Genomic DNA, 26,932 nt, shown 5'->3' on the forward strand with positions numbered 1-26,932 from the left:
CCCTGGAGCACTTGGGTGTTGTGAGCGGGAAGGCTGGGGTCGGCTGATTCGGGGTTCTGTTAATTGCTGCTTTTAATCGCGCCCAGGCAAGCCTTGTATCAGAGGGTGTGTTTTTGTTCGTAATATGTAATAACTTAAACAGGATTTTTTACAAAACTATGTACTGGTTATCTGTAAAATCTTTACATACATGTCCCCAAGTCCCCTAAACGCTGTGGCTCCAGTGGCGCAATCGGTTAGCGCGCGGTACTTATAAGACAGTACGCTTGTGAGCGATGCCGAGGTTGTGAGTTCGATCCTCACCTGGAGCAGTTTTACTGCTCCCGCTCACGTGAGCTTAGAGAGCGAGCCTAAGTTTCTACACCTGCATAGGAAGATGCCCTGTGGTAACACCACGGTGCCCGAAACCCGTTTTCCATTTGTGTTAAAATTCCTTACTGAAAGTCACGGGTAGCAGGTTCCCTACTGTTCTTTTTCGCTGCCTGCCTTCTTCCAATACCTCACAAGTGTTTGGCAGTTGCTGAAACAGACGTTCGTAGTATTCAATTCAGTAAGGAGCTGACCGTCTCAGTCGCAGGCCCAGTATTCAGGACTTTTAAAAATTAGTGAAAAAATAATCCTGGCTGCTTTGTTGCTCCTGTGAAATGTGGGGATCTTGGTTTTTGTAAGTGTTTCTGTGCTTCAATCTGCTTTTCTTACCTCAATTTCTTTGCTTCTCTGGACTTCTGGGATCCTTTTGGCTCTGTGGATGTGACAGACACTTGAGTATTGCGTCTCAGAAAACAAACTGAACGTTCCAGCTGTGGAGTTGATTGGGAAGCCTTGGTGTGAGCGATCCCCTCGGGATCTTAAATGTGCTCTGAGACATCAGGGAGACACATGGAGGACTTTTCCTCTTTACCAAGGATTCAAGATCCCCAGCTGGACAATTTACTTACCAAGATATACCATAGACATATCAAGATATACCATAGACATATCAAGAGAAGCTATTCACAGTGTTGATTGAAGTAAATCATTGATTGAGTGATGGCCACAAATTCCTGCCCTGCCTGAATGCACCTCATTTGCAATGTGCTTTGGCGAAAGTTTCCATCAAGAGGTGGAGCCCATTTCCCTGCATGTTGTGTGTGGTGACGTCACTTCTTCTTTTGGACTATGGTTTTGTGGAAGTGATGTTGGGGGAGTTCAAAGATGAGATTCCAAGGAGCCTTGTGACCTTCCCTCTTGCCACTTTGTAACCTTGAGACTACCACACAAAGAACCCCCGTGTAACCTGAAAGGGTGGAAGACCACATGGAGAGAGAGGCCCATCCAGCTTTCCCCAGCAGCACAGCCATTCTAGCTCACATGTGAGTAAGACCATCTTGGACCAAGCTGCCAGATGGCTGTAATCACATGAGCGACTCCAGACAACGCTAGGGAAAGAATGTCCTAGATAAACAGAGCTCAAATTGTTAACCTGCAGAATTGTAACCAAAAGATATGGTTGTTTTAAGCCACTGAATTCCAGTGAGGTTTGTGACATAGATATTAATATGGATGTAAGCATTTAGCACAGTTCTAAGCAAAATGAAAAAGCTTGAGCTAACTTAGCAGTTTGTAACTTTTGTAGATTTTCTCATTATCCCAAGTATGAACTCTTCTCTGCCCTTGTCACAGCCTGGAGACTCCAGAATTTGGGGGAATTCTGAGCTATTCAATTTAACCCTGGAGTAAGTTTCTGATTCTTTGAGTCCTTGCACTAGGCTCAAGCACCTGCTCTGAAAGACTCAAAATTTTCTGCTCTCTAGACTGAGTAAACGCATGAATGAGAAGTCATGACCACGTTCCTTGCCTGATTTTGCAAGCAAATTAGACTACAGGTCCCATAGTGCTTTCTGGTTGCATCTTCCCAATGCTAGGTGTCTTTCTGATAAGTAAACTCGTTTCCTCCATGACAGAGAGAGGAGTTGGGTATCTATGCTGAGAAATATTTATGTATATAACTTTGAGTAGTTTATAGATGTCAGGCACCTGGGAGATTGCTGCCAGTTTGCATAATATTTTTCCAAAAAGCTTCCATAACAGAGAATGGTTGTGGGTAGCAGTTGCAGTGTCTAGAAGTTGAATGTGTATAGTTCTTTTCCCCAATGCTCCTGAGCACCATCCTAGTGAGTACCCACTAAGATACCAGGGCTAGGCAATTTGTTTTTGCTTTGGGCTCTAAACTCAGTCTGAACAGAAATCATCATGTTTATTTTATTTTAAAATATTGAGTTTATAGAAGAAGCCATTGAAACTAACAGAATAGTGTCATAAATTATGAGAGAAAAAAAATCTTCTGTCTGGTTTTCTGTGCTTAACCAAACTGTCAATCAAAAGTGAGTGTGTTTTAAAGCCATTTACAGAGAGAAGCAACCTCTCTTAGAAAACCTAAAGATTGTTCTCCACCATAATGGCACAAGACTAAAAAAAGTAAGATAGGGAGATCCAAAAATAGGAAGAAGACAATGTACACCTCCAGGATGCAGAAATAAAAGTCCCAGAAAGACACTTGTGTTACATTCTTAGACAACAATCAGGCCAGATTCAAGCAAGATAATAAGAATTCTATAGAGGAGATCACTAAGAAAAATGTTAGAATGGATAGTCTCTCTGAAGTATTTATCATATTGAGAGTTGTTTACATTCTTTCAAAATCAGTTCAGAATGAATTGGTTATAGGATCATAGAAAATAAAGAAAAAGTACAAGGCAATTAATAACTTTGCAGAAAACTAAAAAGTATGTAGGATGGGTAGTAGTGGTGGGAGACATGGGTTAAGCCTCCTCTTAGTATGCTGCATCCCATTTTGTAGCACCTATAACCAAGTCTCACGTCTGCCTCCAATCTGCCTTCCTGATAATGCACAGATGATGGCTGAAGTATTTGGGTCCTTTTCATCCATGTTAGAGACCTGAATGGAGTTCCTGGCTCCTGGTTTTGGCCTGGCCCAGCCCTGGCTATTGTAGGCATTTGAGGGAATGAATCTGCAAATGGAAAATCTCCCTCTCTTTCTGTCTCACCTTCTCTTTTTGTCACTCTACCTTTAAAATAAATAAATCTATAAAAAATAAAAATGCTATGATTTGGTTATGTTTTAAATATGCCTCTCAAGGATTTATGTACTGGAAGCTTGGTCCTCAGTGTGGCGGTGTTGAGGCCATCAAACCTTTGTGAGGGAGGGACTAGTAATAGGTAATTAGGTCGTTGAGGGCATCACCCTTGGAAGGGATTCAGAAAAGAGTAAGTTGTTACAAAAATACGACTGATCCCTAAGAGGCTTCCAATGTTGCCACGTGATCTCTCCCTCTTGTCAGTGTACTGCCATTATGCTAACTGCCATGCTGTGATGTAGCCAGGAGGGCCCTCACCAGAGGCTAAGTGGATGGAGTTGCCTGATCCTGGACTTCCAGCTTCTAAAACTATCAACTAAATAACTGTTTTCTTTTAAAAGTACCCAGCCTCAGCTACTTTGTAAAAGCAACAGAAAATGGACTGGTATACATTAAGTATCTGTAAAAGGTCCTGAGGACACACAGCAAATAAAGGAATCTGTTAAAGAAAATCCACTAAAATTAACCCGTGATATATGAGCCCATGTTATGGTCTGAGTGTGTCCCCCAAAATTCATGGGTAGAAGTTTAATTGCTAATGTGATAGCATTAAGAAGTCATTAGGACATGTTGAAATGACCATGTAAAAGGAGGTATCAGGGAGCTCTTTACCCCTTCTGCCCTAATGACCTGTGTGGACACAGCAAGAGGTATCATCTATAAAGCAGAGAACAAGCCTTCACCAGGCCCGGAATCTGTCAATGCCTCAGTCTTGGATTTCCCATTTTCCAGCACCGTAACAAATGTATTTCTATTGTTTGTAAGTTACCCAGAGATGCTTTGTGATAGGAGTCTGAACAGACTAAGACAACCAGGACTGCTTGCTCTCTCACCGCCTCCCTGCTCAGGGAGACTGAAATGCCACTGCAGACTAGTGCAATGAAGAACACACAAATGGATCTGAGATTCCAGTGTAAAAGATGCACACACACATGAATTAGAAGAAAGCACGACATCTAGGAACGGAGAGACATTATTTAACGAATGCTCGAAACCCAAAAGCAACAAAACATGATAAATCTGGGAACAGCATTTAGTCTAGCAGTTCAAACATCTGAGCCACATACCGGAGTGCCGTAATTCCATTCTCAGCTCTGGCTCCCGGCTCCAGCTTCCTGCCAATGCAGACTTTGGGAGGCAGTGGTGATGGTCCAAGTAGCTGGGTTCCTACTGTGCATGTGAGAGACACAGATTGAGTTCCTGGCTCCTGTTTTGACCCTGGCCCATCTCTGGCCATTCTTGCAGGCATTGAGGGAGTGAACCAGTAAATAAGGGTTGTCTCTCCCCATCAGGCCCATCTCAATTTTTTTTTTTTTAATTAAAGCAAAACAGCATGGGATAAGGGCATCTTAACTGCTAAGCTAAACATCCGCAGGTTTGATTTCTGACTACAGTTCCTGACTTCAGCTTCCTGGTAGTGCAGACCCCGGGAGGCAACAGCGATGGCTCAAGCAACAGCGATTTCCTCGGTGCCACCCACGCAGGATATCTGGGTTGATTTCCCTGCCCCTAGCTTCCGCCGGGCCCAATCCAGGAAACTGCTGCATTTGAAGAGTGAAGCAGTGGATGGAGGCGCGTGCTCTCTTTCTCTCCCTCTCTCCCCCAAGTTAAAAAAAAAAAAAAGTCTTAAAAAGAGTCCATGCTGTGTTATCCCATTGACATAAAACTAAAAACTACAAACATGTCATTTATAAAAATTGCAAATCAGTGGCTGTGGGCGAGGACAAGGATTACAAAAGCACTGGAGGAGACTTCTAGGGGTGGTGTCTATGTCATTATCTTCCTTGTACTGACGGGCTCACTATGCACATACACCGTCATATATCATACAAATGTCAAATGTGTGCAGTTAATTGTATGGCAATTGTGCCTTTAATAAAACTATTTGCAGGGCACACTACCTGGGGAAGAATCTCACTCTGCAAGAGGAATTGTGGGTCCTCTGCCGCTTAATTCGTGTCTCAGCAGATTTTTTTTTATTGAGTACATTAAAAGTTCCAGATAAGCAACGACACATGGGATTTTCTCAATAGGAAGATGTTTCGCAACCAATTCATTATCTCACCGTTTAAGGCTATTCGTAGTAGTTATTCCTCCTCGAATCTAATGTGGTAGGTCATGTTGTTCTAATAAGGCGGCCGTTTCACCTAAATATTCAAATGCACTTGGACAGAACCTTTCCACTTTGGGAGAAGCGGCTCCCTCTTCGTCCTGAGCTGCGGTCAGTCCCTGTTGGAACCCGGGACCCTCGGATTTTGCGGGCAGCCGCGTAGTGCAGAGCACCCGGGGGTCGGCGGCATGCGCTGGAGTCAAAGTCAGGTGGGCTTCACACCGTGCTTTCTCACGCGCCTCCAGAATGCAGGCGCCTTTCCAAAGGGGGCGACATTTAAACTGACTTCAGACAGAGCCCTGAGGACACAGACGTTTTGGTTGTGTTTACGGCTCAAGATGGTTAGCTGAGCGCTCACTGTGGGTTAACGGAAGAGTGAGGGTCGCCGCGTACTGACCACTGCCTAGCAGGAGTGCCCAGGCGCTCCCACTGCGGACGTCCGAGGACAAGAATCGGAACTTAGGATGTGCCATCCGAACCCACCCGGGTCCCCACACACCTCCTGCGCTTGCGTGACCTACTTAGCCAAGCCCAAGAGGTCAAAACGCGGAAGTCCTGGGATGGCCCCTCGCTGCGAAGGGCTCTTTCTGAAACCATGTAAAGTATCACCCCTCTTCCTACAGACAGGCCTCTCAGGTTCTCCCAGTGTTCTTCCAGGTGCGGTCCGAGAGAGGAACGGATGCTTGGAAAATGGGAGAGAAGTGAAAAATGGAATTGCAACCACGAAGGGATTCGAACCCTCAATCTTCTGATCCGAAGTCAGACGCCTTATCCATTAGGCCACGTGGTCCTGCAGCTTAATGGTGGAGAAAACATATAACAGGTGTCCAGAGTCCGGGCTCGGGACTGCTCAGACGTCATCTGGCGTTAATTTCGACACCAAAACATGCGCCAAGTTTTCCACAGGCTCCCCACGGAGCCGCTCATCTCTGCCATCACCGACCAACGCTCAGTTCGCCGTCAGAGCTGAGACGCTCCGGGAATAAATGAAATGAAAATCACCATTGGGGGGGGGGACAAGAAGGACGCCCACCCACACTTTGTGCGACCCTCTGGGCTCCACGGCCCCCGTTCGCGTTCGTCAGAGGAGTCTTCTCGGGCCCGCGCCAGCCTGGACACCAAGGGGTCCCGGGCGTGCTGCGCGCCCTCCAGGTAAACCTTCGCTCCGGCGCGGGAGCGCGCCGCTCACCGAGCGCTCGGGGACGCCTGTCACCCGTGCGAGCCGCCGGGCGGGGGTCGCGTGTGTTCTCCAGCCCTGTTTTCTCACCCATCCTGACTCCCCGAGCATGAGGAGCCGGCGGGAACGCGGCGCGCGCGAGGTGCGACCCTGGCACCCACCACGCCGCGTGGGGGCCGGGGCGGGGACAGCAGGGTCGAACCCCACGCTTACGGGGCTCTCACTACCTGGAGCTCTCGGAGGGCCGAACCTGCCTCCTCATTCCGTCTCGGTTTCTGGCTCTTCCAATGACTCGTCACACACACACAGGCCTCTTGTGTTTTGGAGGCGCTGGGGAAGTTCTCTGCGAAGCTCTGCTGATCGGCGACTGGTCCCTGAGAACCGTGCGCTCGTGGAGAGCGCCGTGGGGCGCCGCCCGGCCTCGCCCGCTCCGAGCGCTGGACCGCCGGGGTTCCGTCTGCAGCACAGCCGGCGCCTGGGAGCCAGACTCGCTGTGAGCCCTAAGAGATGGCAGATATTCAAACTCTGAAATCTTCAGAGTGGAGACTTGCTCTAACCATGACCTCTGGCAGGTGGGCCTGACCAGAGTGCTTCCTAGCAGAGGAATGCAGAAAACCCGCTTCATTTCAATTTTCAAATTGTACAAAATCCGCCACACCAGTCTACATTCTTCCATCCAGAGGCCTACCTTAGAAGGCAGTTCTTGCAGAACTCTACCATGTGATCACTCTTCTGCCGGTGGTCCTTGGTCAGCCGCCACAGTGGGGTCACCTGATCTCACACTGGGACCTCCAGACCTTAAGCAAAATGAAGGCTTCCTTCCCCCAAGAAGTTCCTCTCAGTTACTTAGCTAAGGTAACCAAAGCTCCCTAACACAACTGCATTTCTGTTTCTTCCTTTAATTCTGTTACCATTTACCTTATGTATGTGTACATATACATTTGTTATCATTATATCTGCTTCATGGATTGATTCCTTTATCGTAGTATAGCCATCTTCTTTGTGTTTTCTGACAAGTTTTGCCGGTCTATTTCATCTGCTGTTCTTGGCTACCATTTTGCCCTGAGTATCGATTTCTATCCCTTCTCTTTAGTCTACTTGTGTCCTTGAAGCTAAAATGAATCTCTTGGAGGCAGTGTATTACTGATCTTGTTTGTTTGTTTTTTCGATCCATTCTGCTATTCTTTGTTTTTTTTTTTTACTAGAAATTTTGATCTCTTTACATTTAAAGTGATTATTGATAGACAAAGTAAATTGACTATTGATAGATATTGTCATTTTGTCAACTTTTCTATCTTGTGTTTTCTTTGCTCCTTTCTTCCTCTTTCTGTCTACCTTTGTGATTTGTTGATTTTTTATTCCTTTCTCTTTATGTTTTGCATATCAGAGTTTTTTTCTTAATGGTTACTGTCAGATTTCCATAAAATATCTCATAAACATTTTGTATTATGGTATATGTTAAGTTGATAGCAACTTAAATGGCATACAAATACTCTACACTTTTATCTGATTGCTTATTTAACGCTATTGAGTCATTCTTTACATCTCATATTGTGTACCTGTCAGCGAATAATTGCAGCTATAGGTTTACTGTGGAATTCAGTAAGCAAACATTGGACTTTCCATTCTCCTAGCATTTGTCATTGTTTTGGGGGGGCGATGTTATGCATTGTAAGGAAGGGGAGAAACACTCTGATATTACCAACTGGCTCTCTGGGTAGCACCCAAGATGCTGTGATGCAAAACATGTCTTACTGGTCTCCAGTGCTTTGGCCTGCTCTTGGAGAAAAGCAACCGGAGGGGACAGGATCCCTGATATGAGCACTGTGCCTAAGAACAAAACTTCTGATAGCCTTGTCCTTATTATGCATGATATGATTAACATTTATTTTATTATTCTGTAACCTTTCGTATTCTTTTAGGCCACATTTTCTGCTTTCCTAAATATATATACCCTCACAAATAATAGCTTGGTCTTTGTGTTTTTCAAGGTATAGAAGTGAAGTCATGCCAGTGTGATCATTCTTTGAGTTGCTGTTTTTCATTCAACGTTATTTTGAGAAATAAATAAACATTCCTTGTGTTCTTACTATCAATTATGCTGTTTTAAGTTGAATTATTATTATTTAAAAGGAAATTCCCATTCGTTAACAGAAAAGCAACTCTGCTGGGGGAGCCCGCAGGGGAGGCTCAGCGCACAGTGTGCAGCCGGTTTCCGCCAGTGACCGCCGCCTTCCAAGGTCGAACCCTTGGCTCCCAAGTCTCCTACAGCTGGTCAACCAATAATTAACGACGTATCATCAGAGCGAGGACTAAAACCACCAATCAGGAAGCAGGCTTCTACGAGCCAGGGTACAGGATTGGCCCTTCCCCAAAGACTAAGACCACAAAGCGCTCCACGAAGTCCCAGGCCCACTGGAGTGGACGGGCGTGCGTTAATTTCCAGGGACACGGGCTTCCTTCCGACCCCGAGTGAGGGCAGGAAACAGGGAGACACGTCCCTGATCAGAGGCATCCGTCATTAATTCGTTCACGGATTTACTTATGCATGCAACAAGTGCCAGCGAGCCGCTCGCTGGTGCCAAGCACGACCAAAGCGCAGGGTGAGGAGCCTGGGTGCCCCAGCGACGGGCAGGGGAGGACGCCGGCTGCGCTCTTCCTCAGCACCCAAGCGCTCAGTGTCTTCAAAACACCCTGCTTGTCATAATCGCCCAGCGGCCCAGGAGTCTAATGAATCTCTCTGTTAGTCATAAAGTCTTACTTCTAGAAAAACTGCAGAAGTAGTAGTAATTTTCCCTGTTCTTAAGTCCGGGCCGCAGCAGGAAGCAACGACTCAATCCCGGTCCTCGGCAACACTGGGCAGTCATAATTTGGGGACCTTTCGCCTGCTCCATTCCCCCGCGCTGCTCAGACCCCGAACGCTCCAAAGCTGTGGCACGAGGCCACGGGCTGGACGCCAGGAGGAGCCACCCCAGGACACCCGCCCTCTCTAGGGTGGATAGGGTAAAGGATGGCTGAACTGTGCTAGGACGCACCTTTGCAAGTTTACATGCCTCCCCTCCCCCCAGTGGAAACAGTGATGCAGGGGTTTAACCTTATTTCTTAATTTTTTCCCGTAAGGGAGGATGGGAAAGGCAAGTGCTGTCGCACACTTAGGACGCCAAAGAAATATTCATTAAAAATAAGTGCTGTATTACAAACAGGCCCCACTGGGACTTGAACCCAGGATCTCCTGTTTACAAGACAGGTGCTTTAACCAACTAAGCCATGGAGCCAAACAGAAAATATGCTTTTAAAAACCAATTTTATTGAATTAATATGTTCCAGCGGTCTTGTTCATTTCATGCTTAAAACTTCTTTAACATGCTGTCATTTTGAAATGATTTACTATGTGTCCAACTTCAGCTTCTCTCCTGTAGTGTATGTGCTTGGAAGATTTCGGAGTCATCTGTCCGTTGAGATGTTGATAATCTCAGCGCCTCTTGGCCAGCAGAACAGAACAGAGGTCCTGATTTCTCTGAATGCCTTCTTTTCCTGGTTTCCTGAGGTTGCTGTGGAGAAGCTGGGATTCTTAGACAAAGCACTGGCTGACTCCAATGATCTTTGGAAGAATCTTGCCTTTTGAGTTCTGAATCCCAGTGTGGGAATACAGGGAGCCGAAATGTGTGGATACCTGTGAACTGACAGTTCAGGGATGCATGCTCTCTACCCTTGATTTTCATCTTCTCCCCTTGAACTCTGGGAAAATTGGACCGATTATTTATTTAAGACCTAATGTATCATTTTGATTTTTAAAATCATTCTTCCACTCCAGAAAAGTGACTCCTTACTCAAGTCACCTGAAGTATAAGAAGGTACTATTTTAGAAGCAGAAGTGTGGGACAAGCTGTAAACCAAGTTCTCTCCCAAACACATATACTACACATCTGTTTAAAAGCAAAAACACAAGAAATCTTTCAAATGATCCCCAGTGGGAGACTGAGGAATGTTGATAGTGAAGAAAAAGGACATTGTAAACCGAATACTATCTCTTGGTTTCTGCCCAAAAGATACAAGTCAATTCTGCTCATATTTCATTGTCCAGAATGATAATGGACCAAACCCGATGTCTGTGGGATTGGGTGTGTGTGTGTCTGTAACCTGACCCAAGGAAGATAAAATAAATACTTTGAATAATAGCAATACTCTACTACAACTACCCTACAGTATTGTTTCTCATTTGCAAAATTCATGGTGTTTTGTTATTTCTTTTATATGTTCATTTCTCTGGAAAGTAGATATCAATTTTGTAAGTGTTACCCTAGGCTAGGGTGTGTGCACTGTGGAAATCTACTCAAAATAATCTGTTGTTGGTGTGTATGTGGGCTGAGAAGTAGGAGAAAGGACAAAAGATGAAATGGCAGTCCACCAGGAGGAATAACATCAAAATCATTCACAAGAGCATTCCTCTGTACACTCAAATGCATCGCCGACTGAAACTTTCTATGAAAACTTTGAATACAGCCAACAGCAGCCTTGGTCATTAGCCCTGTCCCTTGTGCACTGCCCTCCCCGCTGACAGATCCTCAAGTCTTGCTACTCAGTGTACAGATAGGGACCGTTGGCAACTTCCAGGAGCTTGTTAGAAATGCAAAATCATAAATTTCATCCAGATCAACAGAATCCGAATCTGAATCTGATTGATATGTGCACTTGCAGTGAAGAGGCACTGCCCTAGAAGAGAGATTCTCAGACTTTAGTGTATGCTATGATCTGAATGTTAGTGTTCCCTTAATTTCATATTCTGAAACCTAACATGATGTGGTGGTGTTAAGAGGTGAGGCTTTGGGGAGGTGTTGGGTCACGAGGGCTCTACGCTCATGAATCAGGTGAGTACCCTTATCAAGAGGCCTTAGGAAGTTTATTCATCCCTTCCACCAGGTGAGGGTGCATGGAAGGCGCCATCTGTAAGGAGCAGATGCTTAGCAGACACAGAATCTGCTGGCTTTGACCTTGGATTTTTCCCAAGAGCAATAAATTTATGTTTATAAATTACTCAGTGTAGGATATTTTGTCACAGCAGCCCAAAGACGGTATGCATTATATTAACCTTCAGTGCTTGTTAAAACAAACACTGCAGTTTCTGATTCAGTAGGTCTTGGATTGTAGTCCAAGAATTTGTGTTTGTAACAATTTTTTAAGTCATTCTTATGCAGCTGGGCTGGTACTGTACTTTGTGACTCTGTTCCTGACACCCCATTCCCTGTTCCTTACCCATTTCCACAAAGAGATGTTCGAGCGCTAACATCTGGATAGGAAGTTGGCATAAAAGACAGGGATTTCTAGGGAAGGGGCATACATTCAACAAATGTGATTTAAATTCTTGTTGAGCGCTTATTGAATGACATTGCTGCAAAAGGAAAGTGAATACAAAAGGCTGCTTTTACTGAGAATAGGAGAACACTTCAAAAAATTTGTGCAAATGGAATTGAAAGATAAGTTTATTTTAGTACAAAAATGTATGAAATCCATGCATACCTTTTTTCATAATGCACATTTTCCCTGAACTTTTTGAAGACCCTTCATAGCTGGCCTTTGTAACAACTGAAACCTAAGAGCCTGGTGCTGTCAAGAACTTTCTATTACATCTGCTTCCTTCTACAGGTTGATTTCTCTCTCACCATATTTTCTCTATTTGGTACTCTTTCTGGAATACATGTCTTTATTTATTTATTTATTTTATTTTTATTTTTTTGACAGGCAGAGTGGACAGTGAGAGAGAGAGACAGAGAGAAAGGTCTTCCTTTGCCGTTGGTTCACCCTCCACCGCGCTGATCCGCGCTGATCCGATGGCAGGAGCCAGGAGCCAGGTGCTTTTCCTGGTCTCCCATGGGGTGCAGGGCCCAAGCACCTGGGCCATCCTCCACTGCACTCCCTAGCCACAGCAGAGGGCTGGCCTGGAAGAGGGGCAACCGGGACAGAATCCGGCGCCCCGACCGGGACTAGAACCCGGTGTGCAGGCGCCGCTAGGCGGAGGATTAGCCTAGTGAGCCGCGGCGCCGGCCACCTGTCTTTAAATAAAAGAAAAATTCTCTAGTTTTAGCTCTTGGCTTAAGCCAATACAATAAAATGTGTCTTGATCCTTTTATTTATCACATGTCCAAAACTCTGAAAAGGTAGTCACAGCCTCATTTATATCAGGTGTACAACTTGGATCAATCCACTCTGGTGAGGTCAGTGTGTTAGATACATGAAGGTACTTCCCAAAGTGTCCTCTCTGATGTGGGCAGGTAGGAAGGAAGGATAAAGGGTTCCCAGGAGAAAGATAGAAGTGTTGCTGGGCAGAATGTATGCTCACTTTAAACTCTCATCTGACCGGCCTTCATCTTACTAAGGATTTTTATGATTAACAGTTACTCTCACACATATCTTATATCCCTTGGCTGCTATTAAATCACTACTACCCTTTTCTTTTCTTCTTGCTGAGAGAAAATGATTTTAGATAGAAAAATGAGTTTGGAAACACACTGCCCCCCCCACCAAGAGATTTCAACCAGAAATTAATTTGCATTTAAATCTTTTTTACAAAACACATTCTCAGTAAAAGAAAAGCAAATTTCCTCTGTACAAACTCTTAAAAGTCATACAATTAGTAAAGGCCTTATGCAATTATAATTGGATCAGTCATAATGACAGATTGGTTGTGAATTCAATTTTACATGAGTAGAACAGAAAACAAATCATGTAATATGTGTTCTTTGAATCAGCAAGCAAATATTTCATACTCAGAATGATTGCTAATTGTGTAATGTTTTGGAATTTTCACAATAATCTTTCTAAGTATACTGAAGGAGACATTATGGAAGTTATTATTTAGGATTCACTGTGGATAGCATAGCCACATTATAGAAGGGAATTATTCTTAACAGGCATTTCTGTGGAAACTGACCGCAGATTCCTCTGTCTCTGAAATATCCCAAGGAGAAAGTCAATCCAAAAGTTTTGAAAAGCCAGGGATAGACTGCACCACTAACATCACTCAGGTCATCTCTGCCCTCCTCCTTCTGTCACAGGAGTCTCGCCCTGATTTCCCCTTTCACTTTGGTTGTTTCTGAAGCTTCTCACTAACGGAGCTGAGGGAGAAGAGCTCTTCCCACCACGTGGCTAGTGCAGTGCAAGGACCCCGGGTGTAAATTCATGCAGGCCACGTGGCCCCTCAGCTGTCCTCTCTCCTGCTTCCCCAAATTCAGACACCGTCATGACAGTAAACTTTGCCAGGCTAGCATTAACCCAAAGATTTCAAAACACATACACACACAAACACACAAGGTGGCAGTGTAAATTGGTTAGCTGTCTTCTAAATAATTCTTAGAATTCTGTTTGTTTTTTTTTTTTTTTCATGAGGAACTTGCAATAATTCTTCAAGACGTCTGTAGGAGTCTTGCAGATGAGACACACACAGAGATTAATCTTTTTCACCTACCCTCAACAGCTATAAATGCCCACAGCTTTTTACTGAGAGTTCCTCTGTTAGGTGGACAATTTTCCCGAGGAGGGCACTAGCAGAGGGCTCAGATTTAATTACATTTCTTGTTTTCACCTGGCCTACAGGAAACTTGCAAATCTTTATTGTGAGAAAACTCTAATTGTGAGAAAGCAAACTAATGTACTCAAAGTCTAACCATCTTCCCACAACCCTTTTTTCCTGATCAGGTGGGCAGAGAGCAGATGAACAAGTATGCTGTCCAAATTAACACCCGATCTATACATGAAATGCAAACTTCCACTCCTCAATGTATCTCCAATTGCTACAAGTGATTCTCCTGACAAAAAAGCAGGATACTGGACAAGTCCCATTACTTCTAAGTCACCCTTCAAGGTACCACTTTTCTTTAGAATATGAACTATTGATCATCTCCCTGACCCATCTTCAATCCTTCTCTAATTGTTGTTCTTTGGTTAATTCGAAAAGTTCAACACAACACCAAGTTGTATATACATTTTTTTAACAAACCATATCATACATGGGAACAAACAGTTCTGCACAGGATATTCATAAATACACACAAGCAAATAAAGTATTTGCACACAAGTCTATAGATGTGTATATAGATGTGTCTATATATTTGCACAAGTCTATAGATGTGTAAACTCACTACAAATAGAAAATAGGAAGAGAAAGATAAGGTTATCTACAGGTTACCATGAGTCATTAAGTCATGTTAAGAATATACAGCAAGATTTCATGATCTTAATGAAGATCTCAATAAAGTTGTTGAATAAAATAAGACAATATATAGAAAGATGGTAAAACAGGGAGGAGGGAAGGGAAGAAAGATGGATATTCCTTAGTCTTACAGAGAAAAAGCAATTTAGACTCCTGGTACAGAACCATTTACAGGAAAAATATACAGGCATCTAATTCAAGTATATAAGAAGAGTTAGCACTAAAAATTTTGCCCAGATGATTCCAACTCAGCTCTCAGATATCTAACATTCAATATTTCTTAGAGAGAAAGTAAGGAAGTTTAGTTCTCTTTTAAAATGTACTCTTAATGTTCCTCTCAGTGTATTTTCTTCCAGACCACTGTAGGTATTTGTAGAAATAAATACACTATCACCACATACATTGCTTTTTAAAATTATGAATTGGAAACATAATGCTTTAGTCAATTAAATAAAAGGTAAAAGAAGACATATTTAAACAACTTAGTTTCAAAATATCACGAGAGTGAAAGGAGCCAAGAGCCACCATAAAAAAATGGGGCTCCTGAGACAAACCGTTCCAGAGACGGCCTTGGGAAATGGGGAGTAAACCGGTTCACAGAGAAAGCAGTCAGCTACTAACCAGAGATACACAGAACACCTGCCTTGTAGATAAGCCCCTTCCCTACGCTTGCTCAAGGTTAACAAAAAAAAGCTGCAAGGCACGTAGCAACCTACTCCTGTCTCCTAGAAACCCCCTCCCCCTAATGTATCCCTTTGACCTAGTACTTTTCCACCGACATTAGCACTTCAGACTGCCATACAAGGCCCGCTACTGAAAATTATCCAATGAACTTACGCCAGCCTATAATATGTTAATTTTGTGGTTTTGCCCTTTAAAAGCTGTGTGAGATAGCTGCTCGGGGCTCCTCTCACTTGCTTGCTGCTTGCAGCAGTAGAGGGCCCATTTGTACAAATGAAATAAAATTACCTCCTGTTCTATTGCATCGTCTGGTCTGGAGTCTGTGTTTCTGGGGTCGTCACAAGAGGACACCGCTTTTGGGGTCCTACATATGGGGGCTCGTCCGGGATTTGGGGGACCCCAGACTCCCACACTCCATCGGTCAGACGGAGGTAAGTTTGCTTATTTGTGTATTATTGTAATTGTGGTTTGTACTGTTTGTCCTTGTCTGCCAGGACGACGTGGAATCCGTCCTGGGGCGCCTGTACAGGCTCAGTACTGACTGGACCAAAGGGGAAGACAGACGTGTCATGAGGCCCCTGGTCCAACCCTGGAGGACGCTCCAGTGGTGGTCTGGGAAGGAGGGAAAGAGAGTGTTTCCCTTCTTCAAAGGGAGAGCCTGGCCAAATGGCCGCTCCCTTCTGAAATTCTGGTTTTGGTTTTGTCTCGGTCTGTTGCCGCGCGGCTTGTGATTTGTGTTCTGTGTGTCACTGTTTTTGTTGTCCTTTATCTCTTACTGTCTCCCCCATCTGTTTTTATTGTTGTGTTTGATTGCTAGATGTATACTTGTATGAAAAATGTGTATTGTATTCTTATAATGTGTTAATTATGTCTACCTCTCAATGCAACTCTAGGGCCAAATGTAAGGACAAATTTTTGGGCTGGAGAGGCTTGTACCTAGATTTGGCTCTGGTAACCAAGAAACTTTGCTGCCGAATGACCTTCTCCTGCTCCTTGGGAGCCTGGCCAGTTCCCGGGGAGGAGGATAAAGGAATGTTTTCTGATAAACAGGTGGGCATGCTTCATGTCTCGGCTCTCTGGCCAAGACCCGAGATGGGACGCACTGCTTGCCTAAAATCTTGGCAATGAGCCACCCTTGTCCTTGGAGGCTTTAGGGGGGAGCCGGAGCAAGCCTCTGTTGCTGCTGTTTCATCCTGGGGGAACACGCAGTCAAGCTGAATGTTAAATGTGCCCGTAATGATTACATGATCAATTGGCTACTGTGATTGAGGTGTTCTGTGACAGTCCCTTTAATGAAAAATTAACAAAATGGATTAATAACAGGACATTCAGGACCTGACGCTCTGCTTGGTATGTCATTACAAAAATCATCAAGGAGGGCTATGCCTGATAAATGAGGGTGCTATAAATGTGGGCAACAGGGACATGTACAAAAATTGTCCAGAAGTCAAAAATCAAAATAAGGCTCTTCCTGGGATTTGCTTCCAGTGCTAAAGGGAAAGGCATTGGGCCAATAAGTGTCACTCCAAAACTGATAAAGAAGGTAATTCATTAAAAAACAGAGTTCAGGAAACTGGAAGCGGGGCCAGCCTCAGGCCCTCCCTACAGGGATCAGTGGACCATCTTGCTATAGTATCATTAAAGCAATGGAGCCATGTTTATTGCAACATTCTGTTAATCTATGCCCTTTACCATCTTTCCTCTAAATAATTTTAGTGTGCACTACAAGGCTTGCAGCGTATTTCTTGCAGATTAAAAGTAACTAAGTCTGTGCACAGCAGACAGCTAAAAAGTAATTTACTGTCACAAATTGGCGTAGTTGGCAGGATCTGCAAGTATGCAAAGCAATGCCTTTCTTTAAAAGAAAAACTAAAGTTGCATGTGTAACCTGTGATGTTCCTGGCTGAAAAGACCTTCAGTTCGCCTCTTTGGTGAAGGAATGGGCTCTCTGCTCAGAATCGAGTGAGAATTGGGATGGCAAGTTACAGAGTGCACAGCCTCCACAAGTTATTGAGGTTTTGCTATCAGTGCCGGTGGAAAAGGGGGATGAACTATAGGCTTTGGGGAGGTGAGAATAGATTTTATTATCTGCATACTGATGCATGTGTAAGCAATTAAAAAAATAAATACAGGATAAATATAAATTAAAAAAAAATGCTGCCCTTTAGAGTCAAACTGCTAGGTAGTGGTAAAAAAAAATTATATCAAGCTCCTGTACTGCTGCCAGGGCCAACTAAGGTTATTCAGTGTAAACAATACAGAATTCCAGGTGAATATGAGAAAATATCTAAAACAGTAAAAAAAAAATTATCTTAGTGCTGGAGTGATGATTCCCATAATCACTAAAAGGAATTATCTAATTTGGCATGTTAAGAAATCAGATGAAACCTGAAAAATGACTGTGGATTACAGGGAATTAAACAAAGTTACTCTCCCATTGACTGCTACAGTCCCAGATACCATCATTTTAATGTAAAAGGTCACAAACATAAAAGCATATTCTTGATAAAGAAAATTAAAAAAAGAGATACTTTTAAAAGGATATAATTTATAAAAATTATTTATCTTAATGGCTGGTTTATACTGGAATAAAAAAAAAGGGGGGGGGAGAAGAGAAAGGTTTGAGCAAGTTACAGAAGGTGTAAAAAAGTCGCAAAATATTATAAAAAAAATCTTTAGTTATTTTCTTTGACATAAAATCAAAATCTGATCCTCTGTTAAAGCAATGAGTTAAAGTAATCTATTATGTTCTCTTGATGTCTCTGTTAAATTCTAACTGCTTAAAAACAGCTGTAAAAAGAGCAATAATGAAATGGAGGGATCCTATCACCAATCAATGGAATGGACCTGATCCAGTACTGGTATGGGACAAGGGCTCCTAAGGGATGGGTTTTTCCATGTAACCAACATGCCTTTCTGCAATTGCTCCCTGGGCCGTGTGGCCCTGATGCTAACATCTGTATTTACAGCAGCGGATAGAGCACGTCAGTGGTGTGCTTTACCTGAAGACTACAATAACAACGTCATCCTAATAGGAGAGGACACTGCCCTTGCCATGGCTGCATCAGTAGTAAGTGTTCCTGGACTGGCTTTTGAAAATAATCGTGGACTATAAAGGCTTACATGTTTGGTGACCAAAGCAATCAATCTTACTGCTACTGTGCTATCCAATATAGCCAAAGAATTGGATCAAGTTCACTCAGGAGTGCTTTTAAGCCATGCAGCTAACAATTACTTGCTGTTAAAAAGATCATTTAAGTTGTAAACCTGTACCTGGGGGATATTGCTTTAACATTACTAACAATGTGCCATATATAGAGTCTGTTATTGATAAACTTAAGAGTTAAAATGCAACATATGTTTATTACTAACCCACTATTCATTTAAAGGGTTTCAATGGATTCATTGGTTATTAATGTTGGCTGGACTGCTACTGCTTTTCCCACTTTGTATGGGATGTCTTCCGTGTGTTCTGCATTTTATGCTGACTTCCCTATAGTATAAATGGACTGAGATTCATCATTTAAAACTTCGTACCAAGCCTCCTTTGTAATCAAAATAATTGATATTTGGCTGTATGTTTCATCTCTCACCTAATGTTGGGCTGGAATGGTACTCAAAGACGGGTAAGACGCTCAGTATCCTGTACCAACCTAAGACAGGGCTCTAGGCCAAGCTGCCAGAGTTACCGATGACGGGTAAGGACAGAGATGACTGAGGGCAACCTAAGACAGAGGCCATTCTCAATTTAATAAAAAAAAAATATATATATATAAAAACCCATGGCTGGCCATGGGCCCACATGCTAAGGCCTGGCTTGCTGATCATTGGCATTAGTCCTCACGCAACAGTATCAAGCCCTGGCCACCAGTGACCGTATTGAAACCCCTCATTAACGGCACACAATTTTAGGATTAAAATTAGTTCAAAGAGAAAATGGGGGAATGAAAGGAGCCAAGAGCCACCATAAAAAAATGGGGCTCCTGAGACAAACCGTTCCAGAGACGGCCTTGGGAAATGGGGAGTAAACCGGTTCACAGAGAAAGCAGTCAGCTACTAACCAGAGATACACAGAACACCTGCCTTGTAGATAAGCCCCTTCCCTACGCTTGCTCAAGGTTAACAAAAAAAAGCTGCAAGGCACGTAGCAACCTACTCCTGTCTCCTAGAAACCCCCTCCCCCTAATGTATCCCTTTGACCTAGTACTTTTCCACCGACATTAGCACTTCAGACTGCCATACAAGGCCCGCTACTGAAAATTATCCAATGAACTTACGCCAGCCTATAATATGTTAATTTTGTGGTTTTTTTTTTTTTTTTTTGACAGGCAGAGTGGACAGTGAGAGAGAGAGACAGAGAGAAAGGTCTTCCTTTGCCGTTGGTTCACCCTCCAATGGCCGCCGCGGCTGGCGCGCTGCGGCCGGCCGGCGCACCGCGCTGATCCGATGGCAGGAGCCAGGAGCCAGGTGCTTTTCCTGGTCTCCCATGGGGTGCAGGGCCCAAGCACCTGGGCCATCCTCCACTGCACTCCCTGGCCACAGCAGAGGGCTGGCCTGGAAGAGGGGCAACCGGGACAGAATCCGGCGCCCCGACCGGGACTAGAACCCGGTGTGCCGGCGCCGCTAGGCGGAGGATTAGCCTAGTGAGCCGCGGCGCTGGCAATTTTGTGGTTTTGCCCTTTAAAAGCTGTGTGAGATAGCTGCTCGGGGCTCCTCTCACTTGCTTGCTGCTTGCAGCAGTAGAGGGCCCATTTGTACAAATGAAATAAAATTACCTCCTGTTCTATTGCATCGTCTGGTCTGGAGTCTGTGTTTCTGGGGTCGTCACAAGAGGACACCGCTTTTGGGGTCCTACAGAGAGAGGTCATATTAAGTTGGAAGTGGGAGGAATTAAACCACTTTCTTCTAAAACTACCCACAACTATCATTGTTTTTAAGCTGCAAGATTTTACTAAAACAAATACATTTTCAAATATAGTCCAATCAAGTTTTCAGGACTGAACGTGACTGTTTCTTCCATTTACAAAGATTTTGGGGATCCAGCCCCTCGAAATGTTTTTATCATAAAGTGAATCATCAGTGACATTTTACATCCCCTAGTAACTTCTCCTTCTTCACTTTGAATACTACATTTGTTTGAAAAGAAATATTAACCATCAGTTGCTTCCCTGTCTAGGAAAAGAGTGTCATTTTCTTCATAGCTATCTTGACATGCTTTACCCTGAAAAATCTGCCTTGTACTAACACTTTGTTTTCAGTTGTTCTAAGAACCACCTCCAAACAGAAATAAAGGTTTTTAAATCTATGTAAGGTGCTAATAATTCCTGACTTTGTTCCAGAGCACCTTAAAGGCCATGAGCTCCAGCAAAACCTAAAACCTTCAGACATACACTTGTCACTATGGCCTAATCCCTCACCTTTTGAAATCAGAATTCATCAACATAAAAACATTACAAAATAAATATTTCCTCCAAACTCACCTACTTATATACTGTCTAAATATGCATTTGTGAAACAAATTCAACACCAGCTTCCAACCTAACTACTTTGGAACAACTTAACAGCTTAATATGTTACTGACCTCCTCCCTTGCATTTGAATTCCCTTAAATTTACTTCCTTCGACCTAGCCTGCCATTGCAAGGAAATCATTCCCCATCACAAAATTGTCTAACAATTATGTAACACAATAAAAGAACACAAAATTCAGGAACAACTTTTTAATATTTGAATCAACAGACTTAAAATTATATTTTAACAAATATAACAGGGAGAAATAAAAGAATTATAAAAACTGTACACATGCTCATTGAAAATGTATGTACAAGCAAGTTAAATAGAAAACTGCAGGTTTACTCATAACTTTTTCTACTTCATAATTGTAACTTTTAAAACAGAAGTGAAATTGAAAATTCCTCACACTAAATGCCTGTATACATACTTTGAACAAGCACCTCATATATCAGAATTTAACATTTTTAATGTGATAAATGAGCTTGCTTCTTGCTTGTTAATTTGTCTAATCTAGGTTGGATTGATGATAATGCTACTCTCAAGGGGTAATGTATATTTAAACTGTTTCTACACTTTGTTTTAATAACACTTAAAGTAGAGAACCCAGTCTCACAGAGGTATGTTGAGGGGAACAGAAGAAGAGATTTTATAGCAGTTTCAGCAAGTTCAGGATATTCATTTTTAACTTTTATCCAAAATGAAGCAAGTGATGCTGTATTTTCAAAATTTATTTTCAATCCTTCATCAGTAGCCAGCTTCAACAACTTATCCTGTAGAGTTACAGTTAGACTTAAATTATCTTTTGGTGAAAGAAATGGATTTTGGATCCATGAATTTCCTATATGTGGATCTTCATTTGATGGAAAATAAAATTCAAAACATTGTAACAAATTTGTAAGGTGTTCATTGATAATATTTTGCAGGTGTGCAATATCAAGATTATTGCCTATTTCATTGAGAATTGTTGTTAAATTATGAAACATGTCATAACAATCTGTAGAAACTCTGCTTTTCCAAGTTTCTAACTTCTGTTTTTGTCCTTCAATCTTATCTGTTGTTGAAAAGCATGTTGCATTCTTCCCTTGCATAGAATCATTAAGATCATTAAAAATACTGAAGGTATCAGACAAATAAGCAAGTCTGGCTGTCCAGTTCACATCTTTAAAAAGTTGAGACCAAACAGGTTTCTTGCCTTGCAGAAACACTAAAAGTTCATTTCGTATTTCAAACATTCTTGACAGAATTTTCCCTTGTGATAACCATGTGTATCAGCATGCAGTAACAGTTGCTATGATCAGATTCCATATTATCACATAATAAAGAGAATAATCTTGAATTTAATGCATTAGATTTTATATAATTCACAATTTTTACTATGTCAGTAAGCACACTATTTAGTTCAGCTGATATTTGTTTCATAGCAAGGTTTTCTCAATGAATGAAGCAGTGTGTGGTTTTACATTCTGGGGCAAGTTCCTTAATCTGTGTAACAACTTCAGAATGTTTTCCTGTCATTGAAGCTGCACATCAGAACACACTCCTACACACAACTTAAATTCTAAACCACATTATTAACGTAATTCTGCACCACTTCATACAGTTCTGAGCTAGTTGTATTTGCAGGCAAAGAGGCTGAGAAAAAGAATTCTTCCTTTATATCATCATCGTGTTCAAACCTCACATAGACTAGAAGAATTATCACGTTAGCAGTATCTCTTCATTCATCTAGTTGCAATGAAAAATACTTCGCTAGCTTTATTTGTTCTATGAGTTGGTCTTCCATATCATTAGCCAGTTCTTGAATACGAGATATGGTGTCATTGGAAAGTGGTACTTGAGCTACCTTCTTTGCTGCAGACTCACCAAGCATTTCCAAGCAAACTTCTTTGCTACAGTCTTTTACTAATGTCTCAGCAATTGTGTATGGCGTTTTAGCTTTAGCAACTGGAAGTGCCACTTTAAATGAAGCTCACAAAGCACTAATGTTTATATGAGAAACACTGAACATTTGCTTTGGTTGTCTTTTTAATTCATTACTCTTTCTTTCAAATAATTCTTTTGATTGTGAACTTAAATCTTTATGTTTTGAATGTAAATGCCGCTTAAGTTTTGATGGTTTCATTGCCTCATTAGCCAGTACATCTCCACAAATAATATACTGTGGTTTTAGCACGTCACCATTAATTACAGCTACAAAACCAAACTCGATATATGAAGGATCATATTTCCGAGTGAAGCTAGTATGAACTCTTTTGGCTTTCACTTCTCTGGGATGACTTCTATTATTAGCATTTCTTTTATTATTACTGCTGTATTCAGAAAAGGTATGTCTTGTCTTGACAAAAAAAAAAATCCAGGGAAGCTTGTTTTACCATCTGCAAATTCGGATTAAAGATAAATACACAAATTTTACTTCCTTCAACTAACAACATTATACTACAAATTCAAAACTAGACAAAGAATTAAATGTTTACATTTCCTCAGAGTTTTCTACACATGGGGGCTACAGTGGAGAAATGAAGTATAAGATATCACACATTGCAATTTGAAACTATTTTGTTTGTCTAGTGTCAACATTTGCCTTCTGTGATTCATGATGAGAGTTTAACCAATGGTCCAAACTCTTTTCAGTAAATTCACTAATCATGTGCTCAGATGTTGAAACAATGCCAAATTGTTATAAATGTTTATGAATACTTTAATTGTTATATCACTGCAGACTGGCAAGAATAGTTTACAGATTAGCACAGGCCTGCAGGATTACACTTTGAGTACCCTTGGGCTAGATCATGTGTGACCTCCATATTTCAAACCATTACCCTTTCCTCAGAAAGCCTACTGACTTGAAATCTCTTGTGGGGCTGGTATTGTGCAGCGGATTAAACCGCTGCTTGCAACGCTGGCATCCCGTATTAGAGTGCCACTTCGAGTCCCAGCTGCTCTGCCTCCAATCCAGCATCCTCCTAATGTCCCTTGGGAAGGCAGCAGAACAGGGTCCAAATACTTGGGCCCCTGCCAACCATGTGGGAGATCATGATGGAGTTCCTGTCTCCTGGTTTCAGCCTGACCCAGACATGGCTGTTGTGGGCGGCTGAGAAGTGAACCAGCAGGTAGAAGATTCTCTCTCTTTCTCTCTTTCTCACCTCCTCTTCTTCCCTCTCACTCTTCCTTTCAAACAAATTAGTCTTTAGAAAATAAATTTAAAATATTTTTGACTTGTCTCATGCTCTCCCTTAAAATCTCAAAACTAAATTCTCACCCAATTCAAATTCATAACCTCTGGCCAAATGTATTATCCCCACCTCTCCTAAATATCTCTTCACTGAAGCAAAATAATTTCTTAGCTTACTTCCCCACAGAAACTCCCATATTATCAAAACAAAGTAGCACTAAATTCATCTGTTCCCAAATTTGTTCTGCTGTAGAAACATTACATATACACACTGTTTATCACCTTGATGTTAACTTTCTCATTCCCCCAAGAAATGACCAAGGTCAGGAAGAAGTAGAAGAAATACTGTTCATCATGCCAGAACAATAAGTAAGATAGCACTGAAGGAATAAATTCCTATCGGGAAAGAACGGGGTGGCATTAAAAATAACTGGTTTTTCCTTGAGGGAAATATATCCAGGGTAACCAAGTTGTGCATTCATATAGATTTTTAAATAATTCTTATTCATGCTGATCCCAATAAAGTGTAATGAGGGACAGCGCTGTGGCACAGTGGGCTAAGCCTCCTTGGCATCAGCATCCCATCTGGACACTGGTTCTAGTCCCGGTTCTCCTCTTCCAATCCAGCTCTCTGCTATCACCTGGGAAAGCAGGAGAAGATGGCCCAAGTCCTTGGGCCCCTGCACCAATGTGGCAGACCAAGAAGAAATCCTTGCTCCTGGCTTAGGATCAGCCCAGCTCTGGCCATTGTGGACATTTGGGGAGTGAACTAGCAGATGGAAGACCTTTCTGTCTCTCCCTCTCTGTGTCTGTAACTCTGCTTCTCAAATAAATAAATTAAATATGTATTTTTTTAAAAGTGTAGTGAGACTCTTCCCCCTGCTTTTCTTTCTAGCACATATTCAAACTCTTACCCAATCTCCTACTTTGGTGAAAATGGTGTCACTGCTGGTTTTAGCATTTTGGAAGGCTGAACAGGCCAACTTCTCTGGCTCTCATCATGCTTCCTTTTCATTGTACTCATCTCATAGCAAAGACTGCACGTTATTTGGTGAGCACAGCCCTCAGTCTCGTGATGAGAAGGCACTCCACAGGTTGCATGGACATATCCACGACATGATACACAACTATTAGCACCTGGGCATTCTTTATCACAAACTACACAGGATAAAAATCTTAATCTTCTTTTGTGAATGTTTTTCTCATCCATTTTAGGAGTAATAGAAAGATTTTCTTCAGTATCACTACTGTCTGTCCCAGTCTCAAAGGCTTCTTCATATCGGGCTCTTAGATTATTTTCTAAATCTTTACCTGCCTGATCTAATTCATTTTCTGTGTGTAGGCTGGCAACATGTCCCTCAGTTAACTGAGAATGAGAGATCCAGTTTCATTTCAGAGCTCAATGTACCTTTACTTGGACTCTGTTGCATGCCTCTGTGATAGGATTGATTTAGAGTCATCTGAATGAACCACAAAAACGTAGCCCAGTGTGATGAGTTGTTGGTTTGCATCCAGGAGAAAATCTGCTTTTGGATATTGCCATTAGCTTGTTCTGTAAAACTCTGGCTTTGGCAGGTCTGAGGCTTTCCATGGACAATTTTCAATTCCGGCCAAATACTACTGAGTTCACTGACAATTTGGCTTGAAAATTCCCTCCCATTATCAGATTTTAGGACACTAGGTGCTCCAATAATTGTGAAAATATCTAAAAGAGCAAATGCAACTTCCTTAGGTCTCTTGGATTTTAATGAGCGCAAAAAGCTTAATTTTGTACAAAAGTCTTGATAATGCATAATAAATTTATACTCCCCATCAGGATTCGATTGCATGTCTATAAGATCTACTTGGCTTTTTGAGTTAACTTCCTTAATTGGTTTTGATGTTAGAGCTCTCTTCTGCTGGCATGGTTTACAAAGTGTCAGATATAACATTATAACTTCCTTTGTGATGTTCTTATATTTTGCCTGTAATTCTTTTTCCATGCATGTTCATCTGCCATGTCCAATGCTGAGATGTGTATCATGCAGAATGTCAAATAAGTCCTCGCTGTGTAAATAATACCATATTTTATCTGTTTCCCCATTTAGAGCCTCAATCAGCTTCTCATTTCCTTGTACAAGGATTACATCAAATCTTGCCAAGCGACAGTAGTCAACTGATTCCTTTTTTGCCTTAGCTTTAGCTCCTTTCACTTCCCTTATCAATTGACAGTACTTTGCTTTAGAAAAATATCTTAGTATTGTTACTTTTGTTTTCCAGCAACACTGCTAAGCTTCTGAAGAACTTTTCTCACATGTTTTCTGGTTCAATTTCTACTTCCTTATTATCTAAGCTACTGAGGTTGTTGACACCCATGCTTTGAGACATCATGGAAAGCCGCAAAAATGACCCTGAAACATAAAGAAAAAATCAGAATACTTGGAAACATAATCATATATATAATTATATAGCCCATAGAGCTTGAGTGGAAGTAGGGGTCATGGACACACAAAAGGGAGATAGAATTGTGGTTAGGAAGTCCAGCTTCAGTGGAATGAAGAGAGACTGAATGAAGAACTTGAGCTAGAAATAAAAAGTCCTGATACAATAAGGACTGGAAAGCCCGATGTGACTGTCCAGAGCAACACCCAGAGCTAGCGTTAAAGTAAAGCACTCTCTCTCCCCACCCCCACCCCAAACCCATTGCTCTTTCAATGAATAAATAAATCCTTAAAAGTGGGGGAGTGAAATGGGGCTGACATGTAGTGTTGCCACAAGTTAAGCCGCCACCAGCAGAGCAGGCAGCCCAGGCTGGAGCTCTGCTCTGCTGCCAAACCAGCTTCTTGTCTATGTGACTGGGAAGCAGCAGGGCAAGGCTTAGTGTCTGGGCCCCAGTCACCCATATGGGAATATGGGAGACCAGGATGCAATTCCTGGCTCCTGGCTGTTGTGGGAAA

General features: G+C 42.3%; 4 non-coding genes across 7 annotated transcripts in view; 1 reads left to right on the plus strand and 3 right to left on the minus strand.

The window, feature by feature from the left end:
• Positions 1-217: 217 nt before the first annotated feature.
• On the plus strand, positions 218-311 carry TRNAI-UAU (transfer RNA isoleucine (anticodon UAU)). The gene is made up of 2 exons: positions 218-255; positions 276-311. It is a non-coding gene; the product is annotated as a tRNA-Ile (tRNA).
• A 5,653-nt stretch (positions 312-5,964) lies between these two features.
• TRNAR-UCG (transfer RNA arginine (anticodon UCG)) lies at positions 5,965-6,037 on the minus strand. The gene has a single exon. It is a non-coding gene; the product is annotated as a tRNA-Arg (tRNA).
• A 3,588-nt stretch (positions 6,038-9,625) lies between these two features.
• TRNAT-UGU (transfer RNA threonine (anticodon UGU)) lies at positions 9,626-9,699 on the minus strand. The gene has a single exon. It is a non-coding gene; the product is annotated as a tRNA-Thr (tRNA).
• Positions 9,700-9,714: 15 nt separating this feature from the next.
• The window catches only part of LOC100346546 (uncharacterized), a 32,244-nt gene continuing 15,026 nt past the window's right edge, over positions 9,715-26,932 (minus strand). For all 4 annotated transcript variants that reach the window (XR_016234270.1, XR_016234269.1, XR_016234268.1 and 1 more), the window contains 2 exons: positions 24,911-26,386; positions 9,715-23,199 (listed from right to left, as the gene is read on the minus strand). This is a non-coding gene — a transcript (uncharacterized LOC100346546). The remainder of the gene's footprint in view (positions 23,200-24,910; positions 26,387-26,932) is intronic.

Source organism: Oryctolagus cuniculus, chromosome 5, assembly GCF_051225735.1.
Source record: "Oryctolagus cuniculus isolate XC-2025 breed Fujian yellow rabbit chromosome 5, ASM5122573v1, whole genome shotgun sequence".
Classification (NCBI taxonomy): domain Eukaryota; kingdom Metazoa; phylum Chordata; class Mammalia; order Lagomorpha; family Leporidae; genus Oryctolagus; species Oryctolagus cuniculus.